Below are 11,122 nucleotides of genomic sequence, written 5' to 3'. Positions count from 1 at the left end.
TTTTCTCATTCTCAACTCGTTTAGCAAAAGTTTTAAAATACTCTAAGGCATCATTTTTGTGAGCTAAAAACAATGTCCACGTGTAACGTGAAAAATCATCTACAATGACAAACGCATAAAGCTTTCCTCCTAAACTAGCATTCCTCGAGGGACCACATAGATCTAGGTGGAGAAGTTCAAGGGGCATAGAAGTGGATACAAAATTTTTGCTTTTAAAAGATTCCCTTGTATGTTTGCTAAATTGACACGCATCACAAACAGAATCAAGTTTCAAATCAAGTTTTGGCATACCAACGACTAAGTCAAGTTTTAAAAGTTTTTCGATGGTACTAGGACCAACATGACCCAATCGTCTATGCCAAAGAATGTTGTCATCAACATTCACGGATACAAGTCTTTTTATATTTGATAAAGATAAATTATTTAAAGAGACCTTGTAAACGTTCTCACTTCTATATCCTTTGAAATTTATGGATTTGTCACTAATAAATGATACAGTGCAGTGTTGGGGAGTGAATTTGACTTCATAACCTCTATCGCACAATTGACTTATGCTTAGTAGATTATGCTTAAGTCCTTTCACTAGGAGTACATCATCAATTAGACAAGAATTAGATATACCTATTGAGCCGATGCCTTCAATTACTCCTTTGCTGTTGTCTCCAAAGGTGACAGTCCCCTTCTCCTTTGGTTTGATTGATTGAAGAAGATCCTTGTTCCCCGTCATATGTCTAGAACATCCACTGTCTAGATACCATATGCTAGGGAGAGCATTTTTCTTGTTTCCCTGAAAATAATTGATTTTGGTACCCTTTAGTTCTTTTGGGTCCACAATGTTAGAAAAGAGAGATACAAAATAGACTTCTAAGAGTTCAGTCTCTCATAGCAACATCATCGCCACTTTCCAAGAGTGCTCCCAGTAGTAGGTAGGGCATATGGCCACTTTAAAAACCTATTTCCTTGGACAGAGCAACGTTCAACAGGGAGACCAGCCGCAAGTCAAGGCATTTTTAAGCCGGTCTATATTGAACTTCCTTAGATTTTGATCTCATAATGCCGACTAATGAGTTGTTAAGTACTCTCAGGCCTCCATTTCATATAGCTCTTTTGAACATATTGATATTTCAATGATCTGCATTTATGTCTAACATGATCAGATTTGCAACAATAAGAACAAGTAGGGGTTGATCTCATTTTAGCTTTAGCTATTAGACTAGCAAAGTCTATAGACTTTTTACCATAGCCTATTCCTCCCTTATCAAAGCTACATTTCTGCATGCTAAGTAGGTTGTTCAATTTATTGCTACTCACATTGAATTTATCGAAAGATTTTTCTAAGTGATCTAAGTCATCCTTAAGTCTAAGGTTATCATGCTCCTTAGTTTCTAATTCCTTTTTAAGATTTCTATTCTCTTTTCTAAGAACCTTAACCATATCAAACATATCTTTATAAGCATGTAAGAGTTCATCGTAAGTAGGTACCTCGTCATCGTCGTCAGAGACGATGTCATCACTTTTAGCCATTAAGCAGAAGTTTGCTTCCTCGTCGTCGTCGTCGCTATCACTCCAGGTAGCTAGTAGGGCTTTCTTCTTTCCTTTGTCCACTTTCTTCTTGAGTGGGCATTCATTGGCGTAGTGACCTTATTGTTGACAGTTGTAGCAGGTCACTTCTTTCTCAGGTTTCTTGTCCTTTTTGAATTTGTTTCCTCGCATGAATTTCTTGAATTTTCTTGCGAAGAGAGCCATGTCATCATCGTCATCTTCTTCGACTTGTGTAGTCAAGGCTATCCCTTTGTGCTTGACATCTTCTTTCTTTGATTCTTTTCTTGTGGACACTTCTAACTCATGGGTTTTTAGGGTCCCATGTAGTTGATCAAGATCATAGGCGGCAGTGTCCCCTTTGTTGGATTCGATGATGGCGGTTCTCTTTGCATCCCATTCTTTTGGTAGGGCACGAAGAGCTCTCCTCCAAACTTGCTTGGTAGGATATTGTTCTCCCAATTGTGCTAACTCATTGATGATTTGAGTAAGCCTTCGGAACATGGTGTCAACATCTTCGTTGGATTCCATCTCAAATGTTTCGTATTTGAGTTGGAGTAAGTCGATCTTTGTTTCTTTCACTTGGTTGGTGCCTTCGTGACATATCTCTAGCTTGTCCCATATCTCTTTAGCAGATGAGCACATCGATATCCGGTTGTACTCGTTCATATCTAAGGAACAATGCAAGATATTCATAGCTTTAGCATTTTGCGAAATTAATTTCATGTCCTCTTTTGAAAAGTCATCCATTCCCTTAGGAATTTCAACCCCATCAACTATTTTCATAGGTGTATAGGGACCTTTCACCGTCACTTTCCATAGGTCATAGTCTACGGATTGGATATATAGGGACATACGATTTTTCCAATACCCGTAGTTTATGCCATTAAAAAGAGGAGGACGATTAGTAGATTGCCCTTGAGCATAATCACTCGCTAGGTTTGCCATAAAAAGGATTTGAAAAGTATTTTCAAATGGCTCTGATACCACTTGTTAGAACCTAATGGGGGGGGGGGATTTAGGTTCTATTGGCAACTTTAGCAATTTAAAGTGATTATGCAAGTACGCAAGCGGAAGACTTAAGCAATCAAATAAATAAGTGCGGTAAATAAATACGTAATGTAAATAAAGCAGTAAAAGGGATAAGAGATGTTTATGGAAGTTCGACGATAAATCGTCTACGTCTCCCCTTCTTGGTTAAGTCGATTAACCAAGGATCCACTAGCACTTCGAACGTCTTGGCCTTGATGGCTCCAAGGATAGCCTTACAACTTGACACGATCACCGCGCCGATACAACTCAACACTCTTGGCCTTAAGGGCTCCAAGGATAGCCTCAACACAACACTTGGCTTCACACTCAAGTGCTTACAACGATAGCACAACACACTTGGCTTCACACTCAAGTGTTTACAACAATAGCACAACCAACTCACAAACTATTTTTACAAACACTCTCAAATATATCACACAAACACTTTGATAGTGAGAAATTGCTTGCAAAGGAGAGAAGAGATGAGTTGGGATGTCTCTAAATGGTCTTGGCAAGCCTCTATTTATAGTTGGCAAAGATTTGAATTTGAATTTGTGTGCTTGGAGCGTTTATTGGGAAGCCAAGGAGTAGAGACAAAGTGTAGGCGCCGCTGCCTTCTTTTTCCAGCACTGAGCAGCTTTTGTGGAAAAATCATATCTTCCAATCTAACCGTTGGATTGATCTGAAATTTAAACTGAAGCTTTAAAACATCTGGATATTCAATATGAACGGTGAAGATTTGATTCTAACGAGTCAAACATTTCCAGTAAATCTCGGAAGTCGCAAAATCACGTTCTCGCTTTTGTTCTGAGCATTACTTTTCAAAAATTCGAATCTCACAATCCATCCGTTGGATTGGCCTGAAATTAACACACAATCTTTGTAACATCCTGATATTGATCGTGATTGGTGGAGATTGGATTTGGATGCCTCCATCGATTCCAGTAGTCTTCTGAATCCGATACTTCAGCAGTTAGCTCCTTGCAGAAATAGCTACTGTTCAACATATTTGCAAAAATCATAACTCCATATCCAGCCGTTGGATTGATTTGAAATTTGGATACAAACTTTAAAACATCATAGAAATCCATGTGATTGGTGGATATCGGATTTTAATAGCCGAATCATTCCCAGTTATTTTCTGAAGTTGAGTCTTCATAGTTCATTCCTTGCAGAAGTAAGTACTGTGCAGCTTTGTTAAAAAAACTCATATCTCCATATCCAGCCGTTGGATTGCTATGAAATTTGGAGAGAAGCTTGAGAACATCCTGATCTTGATTTTCATTGTTGGAGATCTGATTTGGATGATCGGAAAGTGCCCGGTGAATTTTGCAAGTTTCTGCTTTATAATATTGGCTTGTCCTTGTCCATTTCTTTTACAACTTCAAAGTAACTTCCAAGAATTTGATTGTTAATATGATCTAATCTGCAAAGTCTCACTTTAAATGGTTAGTAACAATTAACCGAGTTTTGTAATCATCAAAACATAATAATATGAGATTTGTTAATGCATTAAAAACATTAATCTCATAACACGAGATTTGTATGCGTTTAAGGCGTAACAAGCTAGCTGATGGACCTTCCAATAGTGGTACAGTTGGAGATGTAGGGGTCTCGACTGCAGCCAAGATGGTTGGTGGAGTAGCAGGATCAGCACTCGGTTCATCCATTAGGAGATCTTCCACAAACTTTTCAGTAGATGGAGACGGTTGAAGTGCTGGGTCAGCATCAGTCACTGGCTGTTCTGGAGGTGCAAGTGATACAATAGTGCTTGGTATCTCTGTTGGGGGCACTACTGCTTCACTGCTGCAAGGAGCCTCTGTCACAGAGGTGACAGGAATTTCTTGTTCAATCACTTTGAAAGAATCTTGTAGACGACTGGGAGAGGTGTGAGCGATCGCCGCTGGAGATGAGTGAGCAGTCACAGCTGCTTCCGGTTGAATTACTGCTTGGACTGCGGTTGAGGCGGGGTCGACCGATGAAGATGCTCCCACAATCGATCCTAGAGCGGATGACTGAAATAGGTCAGTAGTGATGAGACCGGTCAGAATCCCATCTGAAAGAGTAATAGCAGAGACGTCTTCTTCACCCTGATCTTGGGTAAGAAAAGTCTTCATCATTACTTGTGTTTCCAGTCCATAAGCCTGTAAACAAGCTGCTGAAGCTGTCGTCTTTACGTTGTTAAGAGCTTGGAAGTGCTGAAGTAGTTGAGTGATTTGACGTAGATTATTCTGTAGTTCAGTCAAAATCACAAAGTCATCGGTGGCGGTAGGACTCTTGGATTTGAAGTTCTTGACACGCTCATTAATCAACAGAGATATCAGGCTTCCTCGAAGCTTCAATTCGATGAGCTGTCTTCTTCCCAGAGCCTCCACAATGTCTTCAGTGTCAGCAAAAAGAAGCATCTTCTGCTCAATAACGTTCAGAGCTTTCCACTTAGGAAATATTTGAGCAAGCGTCAGGTGAGTACGGGAATGATGCCATCTGTCAAAGCGTTGTAGGTGACGCTTGACAGTGCGGAGAACGTGAGAGATGATCAAGTTGAGCTCTACAGTAGCTGCTGGTTGAGCCTTAGGTGAGTAGATCATCACACCTTTCCCTTTGTCCTTGGGATCAGAGTGACCTTTGGAGTTGATGAGGCACCTTCCCTGATTATCACACCCTTGGTAGGACGTGGAGCAGTAGTAGCAGTAGTGGTAGTAGTCTCGACCGTTGGCAGAATTGGTGTTGGAACGGTAGGAGCAAGTCCAGAAAGGGACTTTAACTTCTTGTGCTGCCTCTTCTTCTCGCCTGCAGGCGTGGATGGCACAGCTGCTTTGGAGACAGAAGGAGATGACTTGCTGAAGGCTTGAATCAGTGGAACGTTCTCACGTGATTCTTCTTCAGAGTCAGACTCTATGATAAGTTGACGCTTGGCAGATTTCTTGGTATGGGCTGGTTTGGCCGCTACCGGGACTGTTGAAAGCGGTTGAGTGACAGCAACAACACTTGCGGTTGAAGGCAGAGTGTCGACCGCAACCTCTTTCTTGTTTAGAAACTTGAAGATTGTAGACTTGTTGAGCCATTTGGTGGGATGCAGAGGCTCAGTCTTGGAGAAGTCTACTCCAAGGACGCTCAAGATGTGGCAAATTTGCATAGCAAATCCCTCGGATTGCCCTTTGCCCCTGATCATTTCACATAAAGTAGTGAACAATATGTCTGACCAGTTGATGTTGATTTTGGAGGCGATACAAGCCATGTATTGGAATTTCTCCATCGTCACCTTGTCGTACGATCCAGCCTTAGCAAGAAGATTCTTGGCCACGATGTTGGTCAATATCCTGAATGGAGCTTTAAGAGATGTCTTCTGAGCCGGCAGTTTGATCGGAGCATCAGTGGTTGAGAATTCCTTCAACCAGTATGAGCAGTTACCATCGGGAAGATCCGCGCATTTTGTCAAACCCCTGGAGGGCAGATCAAATGTGCTGGCGAAGAACTTTTGATTGAAGGAGTAGGACTCTGTCCGGATCAAGCATTTGACAGTCCCATGCTCGATTTGAGCGGTTGCAAAGAACTCCTTCAAGACAGGCAGATCGCAGATGGCGCTGCTTCCCAAAAACTTCTTCAGTCCAGAGGCTTCAAGCATGGTGAAGACCTCAGTGATTCCTGCATTGTTTGCCTCAATAACGGAATCAAAGTTGATTGCAAGGCAAGTCTTCTGGATCGACATGATAGCTGTAGATAAGAACTCGAGCAGAGAGTAAGCAAAAGCTTGATAGTAATACGATAGAACTTTTAATGCAATATGAAAGCTTTAGCAACGGTGAAAGGTTGATATACGAGTGTAAAGAAGTATATATAGGAACCTATGGGCCATATGGTGATGTCATGAAAAGTATTTTTGAAATTCAAAAAGTTTTGAAGAGTATAATCACCGCGCCCAATTAATGTCATTTGGTTCAGAGCACAAAGCTGCTAGTACAGAGCCTGTCAGAGACTAGCTAAAGGCGGATGATATGCCAACATTTATGGCAATGTAACAGCTAAGCTATTAACGTCATACTAGCAATCATTCCCCCTAAAAACATGCATACTAACTTAGATCTACTAAGCCAAGAATATTTCGAAAATATGAAAACTTAGCGTCCGGTAAAGGCTTGGTGAATATGTCTGCTACTTGCTGATCGGTAGAGATGTATTCCAGCCTGATTTCCTTCTTTAAGACATGATCTCGGATAAAGTGATGTCTGACATCAATGTGCTTTGTCCTAGAGTGCATCACTGGATTGTGAGTGATGGCTATGGCACTTGTATTGTCACAGTAGATTGGAGCTTCACTCGACCGGATTCCATAATCATTAAGCTGCTGTTGAATCCAGAGTATTTGAGCACAACAGCTGCCAGCAGCAAGGTATTCTGCTTCGGCGGTCGAGGTAGCAATTGATGTCTGCTTCTTACTTGACCACGAAATTAGTCTATCTCCAAGGAATTGACATGTGCCACTTGTACTTTTGCGATCAATTCTACAACCTGCATAATCTGCATCTGAATAGCCAATAAGATTAAGATTTGAATCTTTGGGATACCAAAGACCCACATTAGTAGTTCCTTTAATATATTTAATTATTCGTTTGGCGGCAATGAAATGAGATTGCTTAGGTGCTGCTTGAAATCTAGCACATAAACAAACTGAATACATGATATCCGGTCGACTGGCAGTCAAATAAAGCAATGAGCCAATAAGGCCTCGATACATTGTTACCTCGACCGGGATTCCCCCTTCATCTTTATCAAGCTTGAATGATGCACTCATGGGGGTAGATACAGTTGAGCACTGTTCCATTCCAAACTTCTTTACCAATTCCTTGGCATACTTGGATTGATTGATAAATATTTCAGTTTCAAGTTGCTTCACTTGCAATCCAAGAAAGAAATTTAGCTCGCCCATCATGCTCATTTCAAATTTCTCCTGCATCATCTTAGAGAACTTTGAGCACAACTTGGGGTTAGTTGACCCAAATATAATGTCATCAACATAAATTTGTACTAGTAACACATGATCACCTTTTACAAATTTAAACAAGGTCTTATCGACCGTTCCAATTTGGAAATCATGTTCCAGTAAAAATTTTAGTAATGTATCATACCATGCACGCAGTGCTTGTTTTAATCCATAGAGGGCTTTGTCAAGTTTATAGATATATTGAGGATGAGTAGGATTGACAAAACCTGGTGGTTGTTCAACGTACACCTCTTCTTGAAGTAGACCATTGAGGAATGCAGACTTGACATCCATTTGATAAACTTTAAAGTCCTTGAAAGCTGCATAGGCAAGAAAGATGCGGATTGCTTCTAGTCTTGCAATTGGCGCGAAGGATTTCTCAAAGTCTATGTCTTCTTCTTGTCTGAATCCTTGTGCAACAAGCCGAGCTTTGTTACGCACAACAGTGCCATGTTCATCGAGCTTATTACGAAACACCCATCTAGTTCCAATCACATTTTGATTTTTCGGTCGAGGAACTAGATGCCAAACATTGTTGCGGGTGAATTGATTCAAATCTTCTTGCATAGCTTCAATCCAGCTGGCATCTGATAGAGCTTCATCTATCTTCTTGGGCTCTACCTGAGATATGAAAGCTGCATGCAAGAATTCATTAATCATTTGACCACGTGTTTTTCGAGGAGCAGAAGGGTCACCTATGACCAACCCAGGTGGATGATCTTTGTTCCACCTAAAATAATTCCCTAAAGGGTTGTCATTAATTGGTTGACGAACGTCCTCGTTTACTGGATCATCATTGGCAGGAGGATCGTTATCAACCGGTGGATCCTCTTCTGGCCTTGTTTGATCACACACGGTAGAGGGAACTGGATCATCCTTCTTTGGAGGATATGGATCACTGTCACTCTCTTCCTATAGATTTGTGTTTTCCAGTCTATGACTCAGATCATTTATGCTCCCTTGATTTTGTTCTGTACAAAGAGTAGATTCATCAAAAACAACATGAATGGTTTCCTCGACCGTTAGTGATCTTTGATTGAACACTCGATAAGCTCTACTAACGGCTGAGTAACCAATAAAAGTTCCTTCGTCTGCTTTGGCATCGAAAGCTGTCAAATGATTTTTGCCATTGTTGTGGATAAAGCATTTGCACCCAAAAATTTTGAAGTATGAAATATCAGGTTTTGTGCCATTCCAGATCTCATATGGAGTTTTGTTAAATCGTTTATTAATCATAGATCTGTTTTGAGTATAGCAAGTTGTGTTAACTGCTTCTGCCCAAAGACTTTGAGAAATATTTGAATCAGCAATCATAGTTTTGGCTGCTTCTTTTAAAGTACGGTTCCTTCTTTCAGCCACCCCATTTTGCTGTGGGGATCTAGCAGCTGACAACTCATGCTTGATTCCCTGATCATCTAGATAAGTCATAAGAGTGGTGTTTAAAAATTCAGTCCCTCTATCACTCCTGATTCTATCTATCACAGTAGATTGTTCATTTTGCAAGCGTTTAAAAAGCTTAATCAGGTGAGGTGCAGTTTGATCTTTTGAAGAGAGAAAGATGACCCAAGTAAATCGAGAAAAGTCATCTATAACAACAAGAGCATATCTCATTCCCCCTATGCTTCTTACTGGTATAGGACCAAATAGGTCCATGTGAAGTAAATCTAAGCATTTGGAAGAAGACATACACCCTTTATTTTTAAAGGTTGCTCTCACCTGCTTTCCTAGTTGACAAGCAGAACAAACTTTGTCTTTTATAAAATCTCCTTCAGGCAGACCAGAAACCAAATCATGCTTCCTTAAGTTAGAGATGGACTTAAAATTTAGATGATTTAACCGCTTATGCCACAACCAATGTTTATCATGATGAGCAGTAAGACAAGTAGGTGAAGAAATATGTGAGCAAGACCAGTTTACCTTGTAGGTGTTTAGGTCTCTTACACCGGTCATAAGAGTCTCACCTTTGTCATTTTTTATGATGCAAGTGTGTTTGTGAAACTCGACCGAATGATCATTGTCACATAGTTGACTAATACTTATCAAATTATAGCACAGTTTGTCAACAAGCAACACATCTTTAATAATGATGTTACCATGGATAATCTTATCCTTACCCATGGTTTTACCTTTGGAGTTGTCTCCAAAGCTGATCTTTGGTCCTTTGCACAGCACAACTTCTGTTTGAAGTTCTGGATTCCCTGTCATGTGCCGTGAGCAACCACTATCTAAGTACCAGGTAGTGTCCTTGATAGAAGTGGTCTTCTCGCCCGTTTGGACTTTTAGTACCTGCAAAAAGTGAAAAACTTTTGGTACCCATATCTAGTAGGGTCCAGGTCGAATTAGCCTTTTTGGGACCCACACCTGGAACACCCTTACAGGTTTGCCCGTGTGTGTGTCCAGAAATCTGTGCGGTCGATAAGCAGTAAATGTGTGTGCTTGTGAGGTTGCTGTGTGCTGCTTGCCTTTTTGATCTTTATCAGTTAGCCTGTACCTCTTTTGAACTGGCCTGCAATTAAAGTACTGGTAAGGCTTCTCCTTTGACCATCTTCTCTTAGAGTAGTTAGACTCATTCCATGGCCTTTTGAAATTAGATTGGTTTCCCTTTCTTCTTTCATTAGGTTTTGGTTTAATCCAAGTTCCTCTTTGATTAGAGATCTGGGGATCCACATATCCCTGCCCTCTATGCTTAGAGCTTCGTTCGTTAGATACTTTCTGATTTTTGTCAAAGCTGCACTCATCATGTTCATATATCGTGCTGGACCTGACAAATCTTATTTTGTTAAGATTGCCTTTGTTCAGGCTTGACTGAATACAAGATTCCATAGACTGTTCATTTGTTCCAAACCCTAGACCGGTTTTGTCATGTGCCGGTCTTTGGATTTCTTGAATCTTGTCAATGGTTACAGAAGATTTATTCCAAACCTTAATTGTTTCAAGTAGTTTTTTGTTCTCAGTCAAGGTTGCTTGGAACACTCTTTTCAAGGTGTCATTCTCAGTAGCCAGCAGACTTAGCTTGACCTTAAGACCATCAAGCTCTTTTCGCTGCATGCAGCTTGATTCGCTTGACTTATCTTTTAGGTCAGCTCTTTCTGCCTTTACCTCCTCGAATTCCTTGGATAATGCTTTGTATTCATTAGCCATTTCGTGTAAAGCAGTAACTAGATCACTGTGAGTAAATTCAGGTGAACCAAAGTCAAATACCTCCTCAGCTTCTTCTTCGATGTCAGCCATAAGGCATTCCACCTTTTCATCATCGCTGTCATCTGAAGAGCTTCCGGTATTGGGGTTGTCAGAGTCAGACTCAGCCCACTTGCTTTTTCTTTCGTCTGCTACTAGAACCCTTTGGTCTCTTCCTTTTCTAAACGTCCTCTTGTCCTCCTTGCCCCTTCTTCTTTCGAAGAATTGCTTCTGATCATTACTCTTAGGCTTGGTGCAATCTGCAATGAAGTGGCCTGGCTTGCCACAGTTAAAACAAGTAGGATCATCGTCTGTATGGTCCGATTTATGATAATTTTTAAATTTAGAATTGTTTTTACGCATAAATCTACCAAATTTCTTGACAAAGAGTGT

Source organism: Henckelia pumila, chromosome 2, assembly GCF_033568475.1.
Source record: "Henckelia pumila isolate YLH828 chromosome 2, ASM3356847v2, whole genome shotgun sequence".
NCBI classification, from domain to species: Eukaryota; Viridiplantae; Streptophyta; class Magnoliopsida; order Lamiales; family Gesneriaceae; genus Henckelia; species Henckelia pumila.
The sequence above is the reverse complement of the archived record's forward strand: the minus strand, read 5'-3'. Positions refer to the sequence as shown.